Below are 22562 nucleotides of genomic sequence, written 5' to 3' on the forward strand. Positions count from 1 at the left end.
GCTGGACTCAAACTTGCAACGATCCTCCTGCCTCAGCCTCCCGAGTGCTGGGATTACAGGCATATGTCACCATGCCCGGCAGTTCACTTCATTTCTTAGTTGTTTTTAATGAATTGGAAATCATTGAGACCTTTGTCATTTGCTTATTCAGTGAGATTCAGTCTTTCACATACACTCAAGTTTTGGTTTTCTATATCTGAATTCCTACTGCTTCTATAAAGTCCATCTTTCTCATCAGAGTTATATATAATACTTTAGAGTTTTGGTGGAAGTACTGTATTGAAAAGAATATAGTTATGCCATGAGTCATACATCTAGCTTCATGTTAAAAGGTATTAAGAGTATTAGAAAATTTACAGTTGTATTCACACACATCTACTCATCTAGCACTGCAGAGTCATGTAAGAACTTAATTTTATAGGTGAACAATAAGTGTCATTGAATTTTTTTGGTTTTTCTTGTTACCTTCAGCCTATAGATGGAGTGAGTTTAAATTATTCTTCTGGCCTCAACTCTGGTGGGTAACCTAATTCTAATACCATGGTGAATAGTTACTGTGACTACCCTGTTGCTAAGAAACCTGTTATGTTATCAAGTTGCCTTGGTGAAGTAAAGGCTTCTTTGGACTCCGTAATACTGCTGGGAAGCTATTAACCAAGAGCTACGAAGGACCTTATAGTTTCCCAGGTTATAACTAACTTTGCAGCAGGAAAAGGAACAAATGTAGTCTTGTGAAAACTCACACAAACAAAGTCTGTTGTTTTAGATTAAATCATGACTGTTACTTATTAAAAGAAAGTTGTGATCTAAGATACAGTGCTGTTTTTGCTGGCATGAAGTTATTGAATGGCATGTTCCCCTCCCCCACCTTAACTTTGCATTCCATTTTTGTTTTCTTAGAGTGATTCTTGGCATTGTATTCGCAATGTATAGAAGAGTGAGACTGTGAGAAAAAAATGTGTGCAATTTATTTTTGTTGCATGATATCAGTTGCTCTAGGTCTGAAATGATTAAACATTTTATAAGAAAACAAGTGATGTACTGTGTAGCTTTTTTTTCTTTCTTGCTTTGTTTCTTTTTTTAAACTGCGCCAGACAAGATTTAGGTCAAGAATTCTGTTCCTGGAAGGGACCTGGCTTTTGCCAGCATTGTTCCAAGGGAGAAGATTTCTAACTCAGGTGAGCTTGCTGTCACTGCAGCTACTTAGAGCTCCACAGTACAGGTTAATCAAAGAATCTAAGAAGTTATGTAGACCTCTTGTAATTTTGGGTAACTTTTATTTTTACTAGGCTGTCCACACTGTTTTTCTCATGCTATCTGTGTAGGTCTTGAAGTGCTTGTTTTCAAATCACATTTTGAGAAACCTTGTTCTTGACTGTTGTCTAGAGGGAAAATTCAGGATGAGTCATTCTCATTTGACATCAGCCTCTGTATAGTAGTAGCACCAGTGAAATCACATACCAGCTCTGGGAACTGGTGTGGATTCCTTAGGTATGTGGAATCAGAACAGTTAAGAACCAGGCTTTGGAAAGCATACTGAGTGCCTTTCTTGTTGGGTCTTTTGTCTAAAACTTTCTGACATTAAATGAATTATGTGGTGGCTGTAATCCTCAATTTCCTCAAAAGTTTAACAGAAAAGAATGCTAATAGTTTCTAAAGATGTAAGACTGAATGAGATTATAGGAAATGCTTAACATGATTTCTGGCTCTTAATGTGAATCTTTTAAATCAAACAATATTAATTTTTATTATAGGGAATACTTCTAGGGGCCTGTAAGTTTTTTCTTTAAATCTTAAAGGTGCTTAATTAGCATTTGGCAAGGCTTTTCACACAGCTTTTAGTTGGTGGGAAGAGTTTTCATATTTCATAAAAATAAAGTTTTTATTTATTTTCTAATTGTTTTTTTTTTCATTACAACTTATTTCCATTTGCCCTCCTTCTCTTGAGTTTGAAGTTGGGCATCTCAGATGTTAGCTCTAGCCATTGGTCTCTCTGGCCTCAGTTTTCTCATCTGTAAAATGGAGATGGAATTTGGTCAGTGTCTTTGGTCATGTTCTGTTATCTGAGCTGTAAGAGAGATATTCTAGGCTCTTTTCGTACTTACCCTCCCTTCCTCCTGAATTCATTTTTTTTCTGAGAAATCCTGGTTTCCTTTAGTAGAGAATTGTTGTTGGAAGCCAACATGTGAGTGGTGAGTGTGCCTGTTACTGAGACTCTGTCAACAGTGCTGGAGAATTTGAATGTGTATATATATGCACATGCTTCTATGCTCAAATTAGAGAGACACATACATGAAAACATATCCTGTTTATTTCTGTGTCTTACTATGTTACATTGATGCCCAAACTGTATTCTAACATTAAAAGTTTCATTCTAATTTTTTTTTGTATTTGTAAAACTCTTATTTATTTCTATGGTAATGAGAAATCTGGTTTCTTGTATATGTGACCAACCTCACAGTACATCTTCTGTCTATTCCCATTGGCCACTAATGTCCCATATTAGACTGCTCCTTTGCTTGACCCCCTACTCCCTTACCTGTTTACACTCTTGACATGGATGCCAGGCTGCCTCCATGGGTGGTAGGCATCATTTTAACCCTACTGTTCTCTAGATCCCTGTGCTAGGGTGCTAGGCACTGTTTTATATGCATGCTTCCTGCTGGGCCATCCCCAAGTCTGAGCAACCTCCATATTGCACTCCAGGATGCCTACCTTGCGGGTAGGGAATGGGGAAAAGAAAATAAGCTATTTTCATGTTTTTAACATGCCTAGTGAGGGAGTGGTAACTATGTGTTTTGAATATTGTATTTTTGGAAATACCGTTGTACCAGTCTTTTCAAGGAAAAAGTTTCAAGGTAATTGTTTTTTGTCACTTGAGTCAGAGTTCAGGTAAGTGAACGCAGTCAGCTGTGTTACATGTGCCCTTAATTCAGTGTCTTAGTGTAAAAAGTAAAACTGCACTGGAAAACTAGAAAGAAATAGATCATGTAGAGAGAAGGAGGCGAGGGGTGTTTGAAGTAGATTTTTAAAAGTGTACTTGTTTGGAAGTGCTTGTTTTCAGCAAATCACATTTTGAGAAACCTTGTACTTGATGTTGTCCAGAGGGAGAATACAGAAGGGATCATTCTAAAAGGCCTTTATAAAAGTTTTAATTAAAGGCCTATCTTTGTGGCAGTTGTTGCCAACATGATCTCTGCCATATACATATGTGGACAGAAAGTGTTTGAATAGCACAGTTAGCTAAAACGATGTTCACTGTGGATTTATTTGAGCAGTAGTTCAGATGATCTTGTCCCTGCATGGATGTTTGGTCCAGTTGTGTCACTAGAGCCGTGTGTTCCTGCCAGCCTCAGTGAAGGCTCCTACAGTGAAGTTCTGTTCACGTTTCCATTGCAAATCCAACCTGGGCTGGGTTCTGGCAAAGTGCCCCTTTCAGAAAGCACCAGCCCCGTGGGGGAAGCGCAGGGTGGTTTTTTCCACCCTGATTTCTGCCTACTTGCCAGACCCTAGAGTGTGTGTGTGAGATTTCTTCTCTAGTTTTTCTCCTTAAGAAAACTGGTAACACTACCACCTGGACATGGTAGGGACTTGGGCAGTGTATGTATATGTTGTGTAGTGGGCGGGCTCTCAGCAGTGCTCTTTTGCCACTAGTTACCTGGTGAGTGTGACTTCCTGAGAAGGGGCAGTAGTACTCAAGGAAGTCTGTACCAATCAAGGATTTTCCTGTGCTGCATTCCTTGTTCCCTGTGGTTATCAGAGCAAGACAGTGGGAATTTCCTGCTGGGTCTTGACTACCTTTCTTTACCATTCTTTGCACAAAATTCTGATGAAATGTGAGTCTGGCTCATCCTTTGCATTTCTTGCCCTCCACCCTACTAACAATTACAAAGTGGAAGCTATTTAATAGAGGTCAGTATTCCTTTCATATCTTTGTGATAGGTTTCCCAGATGTAGCAAATAGAATTCCCAGTTAAAGTTGAATTTCAGATATATGACGAATGATTGGAGTTTACTTACTTTGTATCTGAAACTCAGCCTTAACTGGAAGGCCCTATCTTTTGCCTGGCAGCCCTACTTTTTGAGTTTTTGCATGAGGCAGTCACTTGGACCCATGTTATATTTAGAATGGTATGTGTATTTGGTCAGTTTCTAAAAAGTTGGCTAGCTTCATATATAAACCCTTAAGCGAACAAGGTTGGAGGGTTCTTAAGAGGCGGCTGAGTTGGACTTCAGGTGGCAAATCACATGCACTGATTCCCAGACTAGGTTGGACATGTTGAGGGAGGAGCTTAGTTTCATCATCCAGAATCTCATCTTTCCCCTCCCCTCTGTCTCTGTCTCTGTCTTTTTTCAGATTACAGTTAGAAATTTAGGCAAAGCATTCCCTTCATAAATAGCCTCTTTTTTCATTACAAAGAGAAGATAGAAATCTGTAGTCTTAAGTAGTACAGACTGGTCTGTAGGAGGCTGTATGTGTGCGTGTCTTTCTTTACTTTGTCTTTCTTTTTGGTTAGTATTTCCTTTGGGATAGTCAATAAAAAAATTAGAGACCCCCGCACAAAGCAAGGAAAGATTCCTTCCTGCTTTCTATTAAGTACTTTGTTGCATCACCCTTGACTCACTTGATTCAGCTAACACCCTCTTATAAAGACAAGTAGTTATGATTTCTAGTTTTATAAGTTAATTATTGTTCAAACTGCTGAACCATTTATTGAGTACCTTTCCAAAGGATATAGGGTTTGTCTTATTATAACCTTTGAGTTGTCTTATTAACTATCTGTTGTTGATTGAATAGACTTCCTTTATCATTTCACTCTCTCCTAAGTCTCTGGTCACTCCTGACCTTTGGAAGAGATTATTTGAAAGCATATTCATAACTTGACTTAAATAGTATTGGGAATTCTTATTTGAAGCTTTCAAATGGTTTAGTATAAGGGTTGGCTAACTTCTTCTGTAAAGAACAAGATAGTAAATATCTTGCTTTGCAGACATATGGTCTCTGATGCATATTTTTATTTCTTTTACAACTCTTAAAATGTGAGAACCATTTTTAGCTTATGGGCTACAAAAACAGCCTATGTGCTGGCAGTTTCTGTAAGTAAGAGTGTATACATGCTTAGAAGTGTATTTAATGGGCAGTGCTCAGGGTTCTGAGATTTACCACTGATTTTAGTTATATATAGGGGAGGTATTTATAGGGATTTAGTTCTTATTAATAACCTTGTGCAGGCTGTGGGCATTACAGTAAATAACCTGAAGGACACTGCCTTTCTTCCTGTACCACTTTGTCCTGTGATAGTTATTCATATTTTTAAAAGGAGAATTTGTAATTTCTTTTTAAAAATTTTAATGTTGTATTTGTATTAGGCAACATACCATTCTGACAGATTTCTGTTACCATATGAAGGAGCAGGTGGTCAAATATCAAGTTTATGCCCAAAGAAGGGAGAAAGCAATACAAATCATTGATTTGTCTTTTCTTTGTATTCATTTCCTTTTGACATGGAGGATTTGGTAAAGATTTCATAGAACAGGACAGTGTAACCAGTTTTGCTGTATTTCAAAACTAGTACTTCTTACACAACTGCATAAACATTTTGAAACTCTGTGGGGAGAGATACCAACAGACATGGGAAAGGAACTGAACAGGAAGTTTGCTGCTTGGTTTGCTCCATCTTTTCTCTGATTTTCTTTCAAAGGTTCTACTTGATGTTCTTCCAGATTGCAGCAGGTCATAACAACATCCATGCTCCCTAAATCACCCTAAGGAAAGAGATAGCCTACTGAATCCATCATACCACTGTACCTTTGCTGTTACTGCATTGCTGATTGGTTTGGACATCCAGTCACTCCTTGTCTATTATTAAAAATGGAAATTGAGGTGTTTCCCATTAGGTTTTTTTTCTATTTAGATCTTTACAAATGATTTCTGGGCCCAAATGCAATTGTGAATAGACAGACATAGCTTCTAGGAAAGCTGTTGGGACCCACTGAATTGTGACTGTTGGACAAAGGCATTTTGTTTAGAAGGCTTGTCCCAAAGTGGAGTTGAAGTCTGAAAGAAGGGCCGCCAGTGTCTCGTTCTTTAAGCTGTGAACTAATAGGAAAGCTGATGTTTGCTGAGTGGATGGCTGTACTCACTGTCCAAACAGATGTCTGTTTGCCAACTGTGAACATATTGCTGCCTCTGTGAGGCACTCCATCATGACTTGAATGGATCCTCTTGTGTTCAGAATTTCTGACTCAAAGAGAGGGAAAGAGAAATATTTCTTTCAGACTTTAGCATTCACTGTCTCATCACGCCTTTAGAATCCAAGCATCCACTAGAGACGCTTCTTAAGGAGATTGAAAAAGAAGCAGAGAAAAAGGAATAAAGTAAGAGACAGCCCCATGGAAATGCCTTTCTTCTGGTCACTTATAGCCAAGTTTTCATAAATAAACCAGGTTGTTTGGTAATTGTGAGAATATGTCTTATTTTTCCTGAACAAAATAGAACTTTCACCACTGAAATTATAACTCATGATCAATTGATGCTTATATATATATATATATAATATATGTACAAATGTCTTCCAAAAGTATGTAATACATTTGTAATATATTATTGTTAAATGGGTGACAGGGTTTCATTTTATCTTGAATAATTTCTTTGCTTTTCCTTTTTTTGAAACAGGGACTTGCATGTACTTCAAGCTGGCCTTGAACTCACTTTGTAGCCCAGGTGGGCTTCAAACTCACAGCAATCCTCCTGCCTCAGCCTTCCAGTGCTGGGATTACATGCATGCACTGCCATGCCTGGCCTCAATAATTTCTTAAAGAAGGAGGGTTAATTGATATGAATGAAGTTTCATTACTTTATAAATTCTCATTTAATTTCAGTGTTCCAAACTTACTGTATACAAAAGGGCAAAAGTAAAATAAATCTATAAACTCTCTTAATTTCAGTGTTCCAAACTTATTGTATATGAAAGGGGAAAAGTAAAGTGAATCTTTTGGTTATCATTTTAGTCACTTCCTAAAGCTAACAGTGTTTTCTGGTAAAGCCTAGCATTTGCTGCATGAACTAAGGACATAGCTCATGAAGAATCTTGGTCATTCCTTAATTACCTATTGTTTAATGTCTTAAAATTTAGAAACTTTAGTTGAGTCAGGGAACAAATAACAGTGATGTTGACAGTGCAACACAGAGCACATGGCAGGGGCAGGATGCTTATCATATTTGCTGGAGTTGTTTACAAAGTACCTATCAAATACCAAGCAAACATTGCTTGACATTGTGGGGGTTACTTACAGTTGATGAGGAAGGAGGAATACTTACATGAGTGGAAAAGTAGATTTCCATCCAGCAATAAACTATATTTTTAGGCATTGATCAATGAAAAGTCAGTGTTGATTAGTCTACCTGGAATAAATAGTTTTTGGATAAACCCAGTGCCTTAGTCACTTTTCTTGTTGCTATATACAATACCTGACATGTATAACTTAAAGGAGGAGAGTTTCAGAACTGAATCTGTGATTGACTGACTCAGGTGTAGAACTGACATGGTAGAAGGGTCCGAGTTGAGAAAAGCTGCTTGTGTTACGCTAGCCAGGAAGCAGAGAGAGAAGGGAGGAGCTGGAGAGGGAGATGAACTCTTCTGAGTTATGCCCCTGGAGACCTTCCTTGAACCAGCCCCAACATCCCAACAACACACTCAGCAGCTGAGTTCTGAGCTCAACAGGAGACAAATCCACAGGTCGGCCACCTTCCATAAGCTCCACCTCTGAGCAGTGAGGATTTACAAGGCGTTCCAGGTCTCAATCGTAACACCCCTGAGAGCCTAAAACCAGAAACACTTTCTCTTCTTCAAGCTACAGTATTTACCATTTTTATTGTCTGGATATTATTTCTTAAGTAGGACTCCTATATGCAGAAACATCAGTTCTTTATTGGTTACAGCTAGACCATAACAGAACTAGTAGGGACAGTTAGGGTAGGAAAGGAAATGCTACTCTGGCTTTAGTTTGGTGATAATGTTTTCAGCTATCTACTTGCTAAGCTAAACATGTGCTGTGGACTCTTCTAAGCATTTTATATGTGACACCTGACTTGCTTAGTCAGAGATTGGTCCTACAGGTTGGATATTTTTCATCTGAAATGCTTGGGATTAGAAGGGTTTCAAATTTCAGAGTTCTGTGCACTTGGAATATGCCTGTAGATTTTACTGGCTGAACACCTCTAGACTTAAGGTCCAAAATTTTCTAAACATCATCAGTGCTCATAAAGTTTTGGATTTTGAAGCACTTTAGATTTTGGAGCATTTTGGATTTCAGAGTATCAGAGAAAGTATACTGAACCTGTATTGCTATCTTTATTTTATAGGTTGGGAGACCGAGGCGCAGAGAAAAGTTTACTAATATGTCTGTGATCACACAACTAGTAATTGGTGGAGTTTGGGGTCAAATCTAGAAGAGTATGGCCCCCACATCTGGGCCACGACTCCATTATGATTGGCCTGTAAAAAAGATTGTATTCTCTTTCTCAAACTTTGTATTTATCTTTCTTTTATGCCTTGGATAGTATTATGTCATGATTTTGGAGAAATGTATAATGTTACTCAAAGTCCAACTACCAGGAAGAAAGTAGAAGTAGAAAGTAATATAACAAGAAGTAAAGAGATTTGCGTTTTTGTTTTTTATAGTGGAAATTAGTCTTATATTTAGCTTATTCCCTGGTTATTATCATTATAAATTAGTTGAAATGTATTATGGTCTAGTGGGTAGAGCTGGTTATTAGGTTTTGCTCAGCTTAATTGGCAAGTTTGATTTTAAACTTGAAGTCAGTTTATCGTTGTAAGGTATCTTAGTATAAAATCAGGATATTTATATATACTTAAATGGTATATGATAGTAGGTATATAATTACTCAACTGTATTTCTTGATAATGGGGTAAGAATAGTGCACAAATATGTGTGTATGTGCAATAAGGCTTGGAAGGTACAGTTTTAGACCACTTTTACTACCAAAAATTAATTTAGATAACATAATTAGCTTTTCTCAAGAGATCATACATAGGGCAGAATGAAACTGGCTAGTTTAAGATTTTTTTTTTAATAGGAGTTATATTTATTGTGGCTTTTTAATGTGATTTGAGAAGTTATTGGCCATCTGAAATGTTTCCCTGAGGGGAGAGGAGGTCCTATGGCTCCATTGTTGGGATAATGTAAGTCAAGTTTGTGATTTATTTGTAGAATCCTATCAAAAAGAAAGTGTGGGGGTATGTTCTATAGAGTATATTTCACAAAACTTGTTAAAAAGTAAGAAAAGTAGATCATAAAACTGAATCTGAATTTAAAAGTTTTGCAGATGTGTTCAGTACATGAAACTTGCCCAGGTGTTTTAGTATTGGTTTTACTCTAAAACTAAATGTTGTTCAAGTTGCCTCTTTTGAGAGAAATTTTGACAGAAAAGAATAGCTTAGCTTTCTGCTAGGAAGATTCTGTTGGAAATCTGTTTTGGCTGTGTTTGCCTTTGTTGTCCTTATTTTATGTCTTAGGTCTAATTGTTTTTGCCTGTTTTGATCCTGTTTTTGAGGGTTCCCAAACTACTTGTCATCGAGCTTGTCGTAACTTCAAAGCTAGCCCTAACTCCCTCTTACACCTAAGATCACTGCATTAATATTCTTAACTGCTTTTTCTGTTTTTTGTAGGTTTAGTCTGTAAAAAGCAATGAGGGTATTTACATGAAAACCAGGGGAAACTGAGAAACTTTGCTGAATATTACTTTTGCCAGATACCCACTCAAAAGTAGAAATAGAAGTAATGTAATATTATTAACCCATACTCTCCAATTGTTAAAAGGATATAGATAATGAATATCAAGTTAATGATAGAGTTTACAGAAAAAATAGTGTTTAGAGGACCCTGTGGATCAAATTAGACAAATTTTGGTTTTTGCTTTAGTCTGTTGTTTCTGTGTGGTAAAATCTGATAGCCTGAACTTCTCCAGATATAACGTCATTTTATGAATAATAAATTTAGTAAAATTAAAGCATTAAAAGATAGCTTCATAAAGCTTTAGTGTTAACATACTTTCTTTTTTCTTTTTTTTTTTTTTCAGTCTTTAGAGGGAAGACTTGTTTTTTAATTCTTTGTAAATTTTATCTAGTAAAGCCCTAGCTGGGATAGTTCATTTGGTGATGAACATATGAAACTTTATTTTTTCTTTTCTATGACTGATATTCATAAGGCAGTGTGGTGTAGGCTTCTGTGAACAAGCAAAGCAGAATACGATGAGCACAAAGTAAAGGAATCTGGCATTTCCCCAAGTGGTGGAGAACAATAATAGTTTGAAGCATAATTTACTGTGGAGTCACAGCCATCATATATTAGGTGGACATTCTGTCCAAGGTCAGAAATGTTTTTTTTCAAACATGAGTAGTCCTGCATTTATTTTGAGCTTCTCCCACATAGCCAGGGTGGGGGAGCCAGAGAAGTGTGTATATGGGAAGCCAATGGAGAAGACAGGATTTTTTTTAGAGGAAAGTATTATTTATTGGTTCTTATGTTCCAAGAATTGAGATGAGAATGAAAATAGAACTCTAAAAAATACAGACTAAAGCACATCGTAATTTTTTTTTTCCCTTCTTACATTGTAATTTGTATTACAAATCTGAATTTAGGAAGCACAGACTTGACATGGCATTTGAAAGCAAATGAGACTTAGCCACACTTTCCCAGTACTGTTAAATTCAGTTTCTCCGAAGATAGCAAACTCTTTTGGAAAGTAAACTTTCATCTTGCTAAATAATTGTGGTAAGAGACCTGACCCAGGCTCCCCCACCCTGACTATGTGGGAGGAGCTTAAAATAAATACAGGGCTGTTCATGTTTAGAGAAAAACATTTCTGACCTTAGACAGTATGTCCACCTAATGTATGATGGCTGGGTCAAAATATGAGGAAGTAGGTTTAAGCCTTCAGTTTTAGATTTAAATGGTGATGAGGCTGCCAGCTTTTTCAATAGGACAATGACCCATCAGTTTTGTACATTTTTAGCTATTTCCAAGTTAACTCCAAAAAATGAATTAAAATTATTTCGTATTGAGCTTAACTGACATGAAACAAAGGACAGGTTTATAGGCATACTGTGTTCAGCTGAAGTACAGTGGATCTGAAATTGAGGTTAAAGGAGGAAAAGGAACAGAGTACATTTATTTAGATGAACTACTCTGGTTTTATCTTCAAAGACTTGGGCACTAAGTGAATACTGGTAGTTTCTAATCTGAGGAACTTAAAGCTGGATCTTATTGATAGCTTCTTACTGGATTTTTAATGGGAACTTTGTGACCATGTGTGTAGAATTTTTGGAGACCCACTGTATTGAGCAATTTAAAGGCTAGGATTATGTAGTTCCTGATTTCTTTTAGTTTCTTGTTAAACATTATATTATAGTTCATGAATTCTAAGAATCATATTACCTGTCCTCATTTTAACATCTTTCAGAATGATATGTATTTTGCAATTGATTGAATTTCAATTGAATGCAACAGTGCAGATTTTGTCTTTTTTAGTGGCATATAAAACAATGCTGTGTTTTATTGATAGTGCTTAGGTTTGATGAAATAATGATTTTTACAAAAAAAACTCAGTACCTATGCAGTACATAAAATATATCTCAGCTCCCAAGCCTCTTCCTTTGTTGGGTCACAGGAGGGATTTTAGACTTTGGACTCTGTTAATAAACATAGGTGAATTTTATTTTGTTTTCTTTTGAATGAGTAATCTCCCTGGAACTTAATTAGTATGGCAGCCCATAGCAATATGCTCATACTCTGAAGAGTCACCATGCAGAACCTGCAGAATGGGGTAGAATGAAGAAGCAAGTTCTCTTAAATGGGAAATATTATTTATTTATTGAGTTTGTTTTTCTTGCTATGTAGTTCAGGCTGGTTTTGAACTCACTGTGTAGCTCAGGCTGGTCTCAAACTTGTGGTGTTCCTCCTACCTCAACCTCCTGAGTTCTGGGATTATAGGCATGTGCCACCATGCTCAGCAAAAAATTTATTTTTTTGAAATAACAAAGTCAAACAGAAGCAAGTATCTCTAGGTGAAACCTTTCCATGCTATTTTATGAATCTTATTGGCAGTTTTTACCAAATTCATGAAATTTAATGAAGATAGTAAGTTGGAATGTAAAATCTCTTCAGAAATAAATGTCTTACAGACCTTCTTGCTAGGTTATCTGCTATTATATTCATTCTTTTTCTTGGCATTGGGGGACAGTGTTGGTGGATAAAGGCTGTTAACTTATTGATATGTGTGATTGGGATGAATCATTAGATTTTTCTTATTAGTTGTGCCTTACTGTGTACGTAGTTAAGGTTTTACCCAAGTAAAAAAAGTGGAAAGACTTGCATATGACTGGTCCTAAATGAGATCTTGAGGAGACTGAGCTAAGGTCTTAGGGAAGAAAACATCATTTTTTTTCTGGCTCAAATGAGAGAAATGTCAGCTGAAAATTTATTTAGTTTTTGGATGTATTACCTATATGTAAAATCATTAAATTATTATTCCTATATATATTTTTAGAGAGTTGAGATTTTGTGGCTGACACATTTAACATAATAAAAATTGGGATCAAAAATTAGAAATGATCTTGTTTAGTGCCTTATTCTATGGTTAGGAAAAAAATCTTTGTGTTATTACATTTATTACAGACAATGGAACTATTTAATATGAAATTAACTTCATGTTATGATTTCATATGACAATATACACATATCAAAGATATAACTATTAATGGTTAACTACTCATAAATGTGAGAACATAGATATTTAAATAGTGAGCACAGTGCTGATTTGAATATGAAGGAACACAAATCTAATTCAGAAGGGAGAAACAGTGACAGCATTTCAAGTCTGAATTTGGGAGGCCCTGTCTGCAGCCTCTGTCTAACTCTGTCAAGGGGGTTGAGTTTTCAAGTGCAAAGGCCCATGGATCACCAGAGGCATGGAAGATGCAGTATTTCTTTCTCATTGGTCATTTTGGCCATGAGGTGGGAGAGATGGTCATGGGCTTGATTCTACCTAAATGTGACTACAAGTTGTCCTGGGAGAGAATAATTCCCCACATATTGGGAATACAGAGATTGAGAAAATGTAATGTTTTTAAAAGATCGTGTATGTTGGGGGGTGTCACTGGGAGGTCAACCCAGAGCCTTTTCACGGAGCTTCCACCTCAGCCCTTTAAAAAAACAAACACTTTTGAGACAGTATAGAAAAGAACGATGGTAGGAGGGCCCCTGGGGATGCATTTGGAAGCTATGTCATAAAAGGAGCAGATGAAAAAATTTCAAATGGTTTGTCTGGGGAAGAGCAAGACCGAGAGGATTTAACTGTCCAGGTTTTGCAACTGCAATCAGAAACACAGAAGCAATGCCCAAGATTTGGAGACAGATTTATTTACATCAATGGGCACTGATCAGGATCGTTCCCAGAATATCATGTCCTCATCTCTTGTGGTCTAGGGTTTATATGAGATAAGCAGGAACTACAAAGGCAGAATGGCTTGTCAGTTAGGGTTTGGTTTATACAGTGTGCATCATAGTGACCAGCTATGCATCACAGTGACCAGCTATTTCTAAGAGACAGGAACAAACAGAACTGGAATAAGAACTATTACCTGGGCAACTATCAAACTGAAGTATAGTGGCTGTGGGGCCATATTCTGTTACAGTATCTTAAGGATTTTGTGGAATTGGGGTTGCGTTTAGTTTGCATGGCTCTTAGGAAAAGAATTCAGATTTATGCTTACTGAAAAGGTAAACACTTACTGCTAACAGGATGGCTTAAGACTGGAATTTGGTGCATTTTGAGAGCAGAAACTGTATTATCTGAAGTATTCTTGTCATTTACTAGAGATTTTGTTTAATAATTTAGCCTTCAGTGGGGAATTGGTCTGGATGACCTTAAGAACCCTCCCGAGAGAATTTGCATTCTATAATTTTGACTGTCAGCTAAGATATTTATTAAGATTTTATTAATTGCTGTACCTGTTTCCCTATTCTTTTGTACCTAGTGTCTCATATTAAGCTATCACCAGGGGCCAGTAATCATATAAGTAAATGCAATAATTGCCCAGACTACTTCTTAATAGAGTGCTATTATTCTCCATTATATCAAATTCTATGATCATTCTGTTGCTATGGGATCATAATAACAGTTGTTTTATTATTATGAAAGCTGGAGAACTATTTGCAGCTAAATTATAATTAGTTGAAATATATTCAATTAAGTACTCATTAATAGGATAAAATTTATGGCATTTTGTTGCTGTCTTTTTTTTCTCTACATTTTAAAATATTGTGCTGAAGTCAAGACTCAGCTAATTGGGCTCCAAGTAACTAATGAGATGTGCTTCAAGGATCTTGAAAGTACTTTTTTTTCCCCCTATCATGTGTAGTATTTATTGTGTTCTCTCTACGTTCTTATTTCTCTGAACTGGTCTGTAGAGCACCTGCATCAAAATCACTAGAGTTTTTGGTAGTGTGTGGGTTGGAGAGAGGTGGGCCATTTGTAGAAAAGAAGCAGATATGGAGGCCTAGAAATGTACATTTTCAAAAGGACCCAGAAAACTAGTGTCACAGACATTTGAGGATAAGAGCAAGAAGGCATTTAGGGAATGTCAACTGACACCTATTTTCTAATATGTGCAAATGTTGACCTAAATCACACCAGTACTACCCAGCATATCACTCTAGAAAGAATCATAGATGTCTTAAGGTTTCTTTTCCTTTGCATGGCACATGGACAATTAGGGGACTTGCCCAGGACCATACAGGCTGAATTGCACATCTGCACTGCGCCTTCTGCTTTGGATGAGGAAAATTTGAAGAGGTTTTTAAAATACTGTTGGAAAGCTAATGTGAACCAGTGACCAATCTGTTCTTAAGCTGCTTTTCATAAGTTTGCACTTTGCATGTCATGCATGTGCTGTGGGCAGAGGCCTTTAATACATGACACGGACCGTGTGTAAACTATTCACTTGAGATTAACTGGGGCCAAATAATTTTCTAGGTATGGTGTTCTGCCTTGTTTGTGGTTTTCTTGTGTCCTGCCTGCTATTTCCTCTTCCTTTTTTCTTTTTCTTCCATTTTGGGTTTCTGCCCAGTTTCTCCCCTTTTTTTAAGAATAGGGTCAACTTTCTGACCCAAACCCTTCTCTGTCTTTGTTGCTATTCTCAATTTTAGCAGCACACATCTATGAATGCTGCCTAGCAGAGCTTGACCACCTATCCATGACCAGGAATTTTTCACTCAAATACTTTGACATTGTTTTACTTGTTCTAAAAGTGAACATGACCCCCAGGTAAGTGTGTGGCTGAAGGTGTGTCCCATTGACCTCAGAACACGTGGGGATCATTCTACAGGTGAAATCAGAGGGAAGAGAAGTCACAAGCCACAGTGGTTTCTCAAAGCAGTGATGTGGATAGTAGTGAGAAAAATAAATACCTGTTCTCCAGCTTTAGTCAGCTTAATCTGAGTAGGACTCTTTGGAAAGCGAGGGATGTAACCCTACAGTTTTGCTTTGAAAGTATTTATGAGTTGCTCAAATTTGTATATAGCATATGTGTTTGTAGCTGTGTTCTTGCTTGACCATTATAGTATCATTTGCATAATTTCCATTAGGATGTTCTTTTGTTTTTATTGAATGCTCTGATTTTTGCCTTCTTTCCCCTTCCTGCCTCTCCCAGTGTGGCTTACTCTTGGCCATTCCTTATTAACAACTGAAGCTGGTAAATATGTAGATGAGCCAGCTCTAAAATATATCTGCTCTCTTAAAAATCTCCCTTCTTTTTCAGCTCAAGACAAACAGCAGTTAATCAGAGAGGAGATCTTCCTGGTAAACTGCTCCCCCAAGCATAACCTCTTCATTTTCTTTTGCTCTGCTTCCCTTTCATAAATGGGCTCTGGCTTTTGAGAGTGAAGCTGCAGCTTGTTCAGTAGGATCACTTGTTTCTTAAGTCCCCATGTGCCAGCACTAGAAAGCACCTGGGTGTAGCCATGAAGCGGGCAGCTGCCCCTCAGACAACTGTGTCAGGCATCTTATCCCTGAGAAAGTGGCTGAGCAGAGTGATCCAGCCTTCCCACAGTTGCTTAGAGGTGTCGACCAGACTCTGACCCCTGAGGAGACCTAACCTATTTGTCCTGGTTGCTTACTGTTAGTCCTCAGCCTGCCCTTCGCTTTTCACATACAAACCAAAGAGTGAAAGCACCAGGCTGTGTAAACATGACCACTCTGTAGGAACTCTCATTTGCTTTCCTGGTCTCTTCTGTGTGGTTTTGGTGTGGCAGAGACTAGAACTATAAATGGAACTAGTCATCTCAAAGCCCATTATTAGGTTCCAGCCCCTGGACAATGTACTTTTGTTAGCAATCAAAACACCTTTATAAAATTAAGTTAATTTTAGAAGAATGCTGGGTTCTGGTTGAGTGACACCTTCCAGTGTGATGGTGGGCAATTTTGAAGGAGTAGGTAGATGGTGGCTGTGTGTTTTATGAAGTACCATATTTGGTTCATTTTTCTATTTCCATAATAACTTCTGATTTTTTTGATACTTCTGCTTCATGATCCTGGGAATTTTTGTCTCAAACTGCATTGGGATGTTGTCAGTAAAATGCTTGTAGGATGTTGCCACAGAATTTTCTCCATGGCAAGGATCTTGCAGGGGCAATAGGATCTTGCAGGCAGTTAAAAAGATCCTCTGTAGTTTGCTTTATAAGCCTTGTTAAAGCAAAAAAATAATTGTACTCTTCCAAATACTTTGAGTAATGATATGTTGGCAAAGCTATACCTTTTTATTACTTGCAGTACACCTTTCAGGTGGGTGATGTTTTTAATGTTCTTTCATTTGTAGCAGATGAATAATGTAAAACAGGGCTTGTGAGCAATGTAGTCACATTTTCTTGTCTTGGTTAATAATTTCAGTACTAATTTCAAACTTGACTCTCTAGAACATGACCTTGGAATTATAAAGAGCAGCATAAATAAAGTTGGAAGTACACACTTGCCCCTGAGTTCTCCAAAGAACTGTGATGAAAATATTGACTTGCTCAGACCTTTTTCCTCCTAAGAGAAGCAGGCTTAGTAGCAAGGCAGGTGGGGCAGGCCTGTGGGGAAGAGTAGGCGAGTTTTACTCATCTCTGTTTGCTTTTACCACTCTGAGCAGAGGCAACAGACATACAGGCAACTCCTTTAGATACTCAGGGCCATGGTGAAAAAAGTTCTGTCCCATTCCTGCTGGCATGGCCCATATAGTTGCTTTCCCTACATTGTCTTTTAATGGACAATCTATCCTTTTTATTCTTTTCTCAAGTGTATAAATTTTAGTGTTATTCTTTAACAACACTAACCTGCATTTTGTCTCAGAGCATTTAAAATGAAATTTAAATTACCTTGCTCTATCAGGAAGTTTTTTACCCTCAGTACGACTATCTGGAGGATTCTACTAGGGAATTGTGCTCACCTACTCCTACTCAGTGTTCCTAGAAACTCCCTCTGGAATTTGTTATTAGCTGAAATAGTAATGGGTCCTCTTTACTCTGCGAGAGTGTAAATGTCAGAGGCCCTGATGCCATTGATGAGCAGAAGAGAAAACATGCTCGGAATGATTTGCCTTTAAAAGCGTCTTTAAAAAAAATTGCTTCATTTGCTTTCTGAAGCCCTTGTCTTCATTTTGTTGTTAATATTTGCAGGGACTTGCCCATGTAAAATATTAGAAGCCCTTTCTCATATTACTGAGGTATATCATTCTTCAGAGATTTGAAGTTTTACAGTTCAAACCTTCCTTAACTTTAAATAAACATATGCACGATCACCTGCCAATACAAACCTGATATTAAAGATAAAGAGTGGATCTTAATATTCATGTAAATAACTGACAAAGTGATACTGAATGTTTTTTGTTTGTAGTCTGGGTAAATTAGTTCCTGATTTGGATAGAGTGACAATTTAACTTGAAGAGCAGAGCCCTGAATCCTGAGAGATCCAGCCTGAGTGTCAGGCTGGCTGTGTAAATGAACCCACTGTTATTTTTTTTTTTTTTTTTTTTGCAATGATTAATTTGTACCTTTTCTATTAAGTCTTCTAGTTTCTTTAATTACTTCTGTTGCTAGTCTAGTCACCCCAAGTGCTCATGCTGCTTGAGATGTCTGGGCTGTATGCCTGCCTTCTTGCTGAGACACAAAATGTCTGTGAGGAACCTCAGACCTGAAGCAGGACACAGAGCTGACCCCACCCCCATGCCAGTTCTGTGCACCTGTGCATTACTCATTCTGTGTGCCATTCTCTCCATAATTAAGAACAGAAATGTCATTGTGTCCTTGGCATACTACACAGGCTCTGGCAACTACATTGGGTTTAACAAAGGTTCTTTGAATTGAACAAAACAACAACCACTAAGTTTTAAAACCTGAAGTTGAAGGTTACATTCCAAGCCTCTGTTTCGGTACCTGATATTTTTGATAGTCTTAGAGTTCAAGTTTCTGTAGCCCCAAATTTAAATCAAGTTCTTTATAGGCTACGAAAGCTCATCCTGCCTGTTGTGAATGGACTCACCAACTTCCTGTACCTCTCACTGCCAGTCTGAGGGTTCTAAATATTCCTCTCCACCCAAGCATAATCATTACTTTCCAGCTCCTGAGTTATTCAAGTCTGATACAACAGTTGCTGCTTCTGTATTTAGTAGTTCGTTGTTTATGTGTCCATTATAAAATTCAGTATGACTTTAATTCCTCTAGCATCTTACATATTTATTGAGTTCAATAAAATATGAACTAATGTGCATATAGTGCTATCTTCACACATTATATAGATTTTTTTCCTTAACATTTACACTATAAAACACCTCAAGAAAGTAGATATTTGGGTAGATATCTCAGTTTTACCAAGATTAAAGAAATTGTTGTTCAAAAATTTAAGTCATAAATGAGAATTAAACCATGGTCTTCCTATTCCTGATGCTCTTATAGCAGCTAAATAGCAAAACAAGTTCAAAGAGGAATCTTTGGAAAGAAAAGACTTGCATTTCAAAATGGCAAGATAGATTTGTTAGCACATACAACATCTTCTTGGGTTTTTTTTGGTTTAGACATCGCTTAATTGATTAATAGCGGGCAAACAAAATAGGCAAATGTGGTGATACATAAGTAGCAGATTAAAAATAGGAAAAGTCAAGTCACCATCTTTCTAGTTATCATGTAGGAGCCACTGTGCCATGACATTATCAGCTGTGAACTTCAGATTTTCAGTGACCCTGGTTCTGAATCCTAGCTATCACATGCAAGACTTAGTCAAGGCAATTGATTCCCCTAAGTCTCTGTATGCTGATGTCCTCTGATAATTATATGAGGGAGTACATGAAATGCCTATCAGAAGAATTGCCATGTGATCTGTGTATTATTGGGAATTTCAATAAATTTCAATGAATGACAAACAACCCAGTTCCTGTTCTTATGGGGTGTGGGTGGGCATACCTTCTTGTTTTTCTGAAGTGGTTAAGTGTAAAGATCTGGTGACTGATGGTTCATAAATTCTATCCTCAACTCAGGTTTGGTTCTTGGCATTGGTTTATTTTATTCTGGAATATTTCAGCTTTTGTTGTTATGGTCTTTTACTACTTTTAAGGACAGCAGTTGGGCCAGACAATAAATTATTATAGTAAAGCCAGCATCAGAGAGATCAACTTTCAGAAAACAAGGGTCAGTTCTTTGATTTAGATCTGACCCAAGACATTGAGAAAACTGGCACACCCAGCTTTCTAAGGTTTCCTAGAAATTAGACAAAGAGAACAGGTAATTTTTGGAGCAGTAGAGGCCTAGGGTTAGGGACGGAGCAGTAGACTACTATAAGGAAGACAACTACTTCTTTTATCAATCTTAATTTTAAAAAATAATCATAATTTTTCTGTCTTCAATGTGTTAGATTTTTAAAAAGAGTACTATATTGCAGCTACAAAATATGAATAACACAATTTGTTAGTTAAGTAATTATGTAATTCATTTGGCCTCTGTGGTACACTGTGTTAATGCTTTTGTTCATATAATATTGTATTTTTCTTTTAGTAGCACCATGTTCAAATGTTTAATTACCGTTACTGCTCAAAACACTGTGTTAGGTACTTGTTATGCATAAGTCTTCCAGTCCTCAAAGCAACTCTTAGAAATAGCAGTTGGTAACCGTTTTCATAGGTGAATGAAGTGCTGATATAAGAGGTTTATGTAACTTGCCCAACGTCATGATGATAAAAAGTGATAGGAACCCAGATGCAAACCTAGGTGCCCTGACGGCTAAGGCCTTTGTCCTCTTCAGCAATCCAGACTGCTCTCCTTTTAGTCTGCTCCCTCTCTAGCAAGATGTCTTTGAGACAGGGATGTTTTCTGATCTTGCCAGACCAGAGGCATGTGCCATCACTACCTAGCTTCTTGTGTGAAAATGACCTTGAAGCAAATCAGTTTGTATCAGCAAAGTCGTAGTTGTGAAAGAAAGTAAAATTAGAACACTATTGTGCTGAAAGCTAGAAATGAGTTTCCCTATTGTTCCATCATTTGCTGTTACCTGGGAAGGACAGTTTGGTTCTGGGCTTCAGTTTCTACATATGTAAAGCAGTGATACTCTCACTAACTCTTAAAAGGCTTCTGACCTCTCCATCCTCTTTCTGTAATTATGTTCCCACAGGAATGTAATCTTTTAAAATCTTGCTAAATTTTAAATTTAGATAATGTCTGAAACCCCGCTTTTTTCTGGTTTGTTTGTGTGTATGCCTGTATCCCTACAATTGGAATATCAGTTAGTTGCAGATAGAAAATGCAGTGGCTGAGGACAGCATCTTCCCAGATGTGAATACTTATCAAAGGAAGATGTGTTTTAGGAAATTTATATTCAGGTATTTTGATAGTTTATTGATAACCCCAGTCTTACTCTCTTATCTTTCCTTGATTGTGTGCTTAATTTTGGTTTTTAAATTTCTTTTTTAATAATTGAACTGAAATTTTATTCTGTAAAATTGACATTTAGTTCCTTAGGATTTAGCACATTTACATATTTGCAGTGTTATGAAACCATTGCCTCTGTATAGTTCCAGAACGTTTTTATCTCCCACCCCAAAATTACCCTACTCTTCTTGAGCAGTTGTTTTCCAATCCTGCAATCCATCTACTTCTCCTAGCAGTTGCTTATCAAATCTGCAGTCCTCTCCTCCCCTCAGCCTTGCCCCACCCGTGGCAACCATCAGTCAGAGTTCTGTTTCTGCAGAATTATTTCTACCACCGCTGCCATCACCACAACCACCATCACTGTCACCATTATCATCATTGTTTTGCAGTGCTAGGGACCACACTTGGAACTCCATGCATGGTAGGCAAGTATTCTACTGCTGAGCTACATACACCCTCATCCCCTGGTTTGGATTTATTTATTTTGAATGTTTCATATAAACAGAATCATACATGGATGACCTTTGGGTCTCACTTCTTTCACTTAATGATTTTTCCAGTTCATCTGTGTTGTATCAATATTTTTTTCCATTATATGGCTGGGTTATTATATTATATTATTATAATATATATTCATTTTATTTATCCATTCATCCTGTAAGGGACATTTTGATGGTTCCTACCTTTCAGTTTTTGTAAATTGTACCACTGTGAGTGCACTTGCACATATATTATTTGGGGAGCTGTTTTCCATTCTTTTGGATTATGGGACTAGCAGTAGAATTAATGGGTCATAAGGTAATTCTGTGTTTAACTTTTTGGGGAAGGGCATTGCTATTTTGCACAGCGGTTGTACCTTTTTACATTTGCAGTGTACAAGGTTCCAATTTCTCCATGCTTGCCAAACACATTTTTTTCAATAGCTATTCTAGTGGGTGTGATGAGATGACCCACTGTGGTTTTGATTTGCCTTTCCCTCATGACTGATGGTATTGAGCATCTTTTTATGTACTTGTTGCCTGTATATCTTGGAGAAGTGTGTACTCAAGACCTTTGCCCATTTTAAAACTCTTTTGTCTTTTTGTTGAGTTGAAAACATTCTTTATGTATTCCAGATACAATTTCTATATCAAATACATGATGTGCTTTTTTTCTAGTTTTGTAGTCTGTTTTTTTACTTTCTTGAAAATGCCCATTGATGCCCAAAAGTTTTTAATTTTGATAAAGTCTAGTTTATTTTTCCTTTTGTTGACATGAAAACTCACTCCTGTTTTCTGTTAAGAATTTTATTATTTTAGATCTTATGGATCTGTGATCCATTTTGAGTTAATTTTCATATATGAGGTGAAATAGAATCCAAGTTAATTTTTTTTACCTCTTGAGGTTCCTGAAATTTTAATAGAAATTACACTGACTCTGCAGATTGCTGCATTACTGCCATCTAAATAATACTAAGTCTTCAATTTTATGTCTTTACTGAGGTATTATTTAGTTCCATTTATTTAGATCTTTCTTAATCTCTTTCATTAATGTTTTATATTTCAGCATCTGTGTCTTTCACTGCATAAGTTAAATTTATACTTGGCTTT

At 37.0% G+C, this 22562-nt stretch overlaps 1 protein-coding gene across 2 annotated transcripts in view; it reads left to right on the forward strand.

Moving 5' to 3' along the window:
- Window positions 1–22562, forward strand: part of Fndc3b (fibronectin type III domain containing 3B) — a 261521-nt gene that overhangs the window by 73183 nt on the left and 165776 nt on the right. Inside the window, exon 1 of one of the 2 annotated variants that reach the window (XM_005383007.2) lies at window positions 13727–13803. The exons of the other annotated variant lie outside the window; for it this stretch is intronic. The gene's annotated coding sequence lies outside the window, so the exon portion shown is untranslated. Of the gene's footprint in view, window positions 1–13726; window positions 13804–22562 lie in introns of those variants that run through there. 2 annotated transcript variants of the gene reach the window in all.

The sequence above is a fragment of the Chinchilla lanigera genome, unplaced genomic scaffold, assembly GCF_000276665.1.
Source record: "Chinchilla lanigera isolate Chin_1 unplaced genomic scaffold, ChiLan1.0 scaffold00019, whole genome shotgun sequence".
Classification (NCBI taxonomy): domain Eukaryota; kingdom Metazoa; phylum Chordata; class Mammalia; order Rodentia; family Chinchillidae; genus Chinchilla; species Chinchilla lanigera.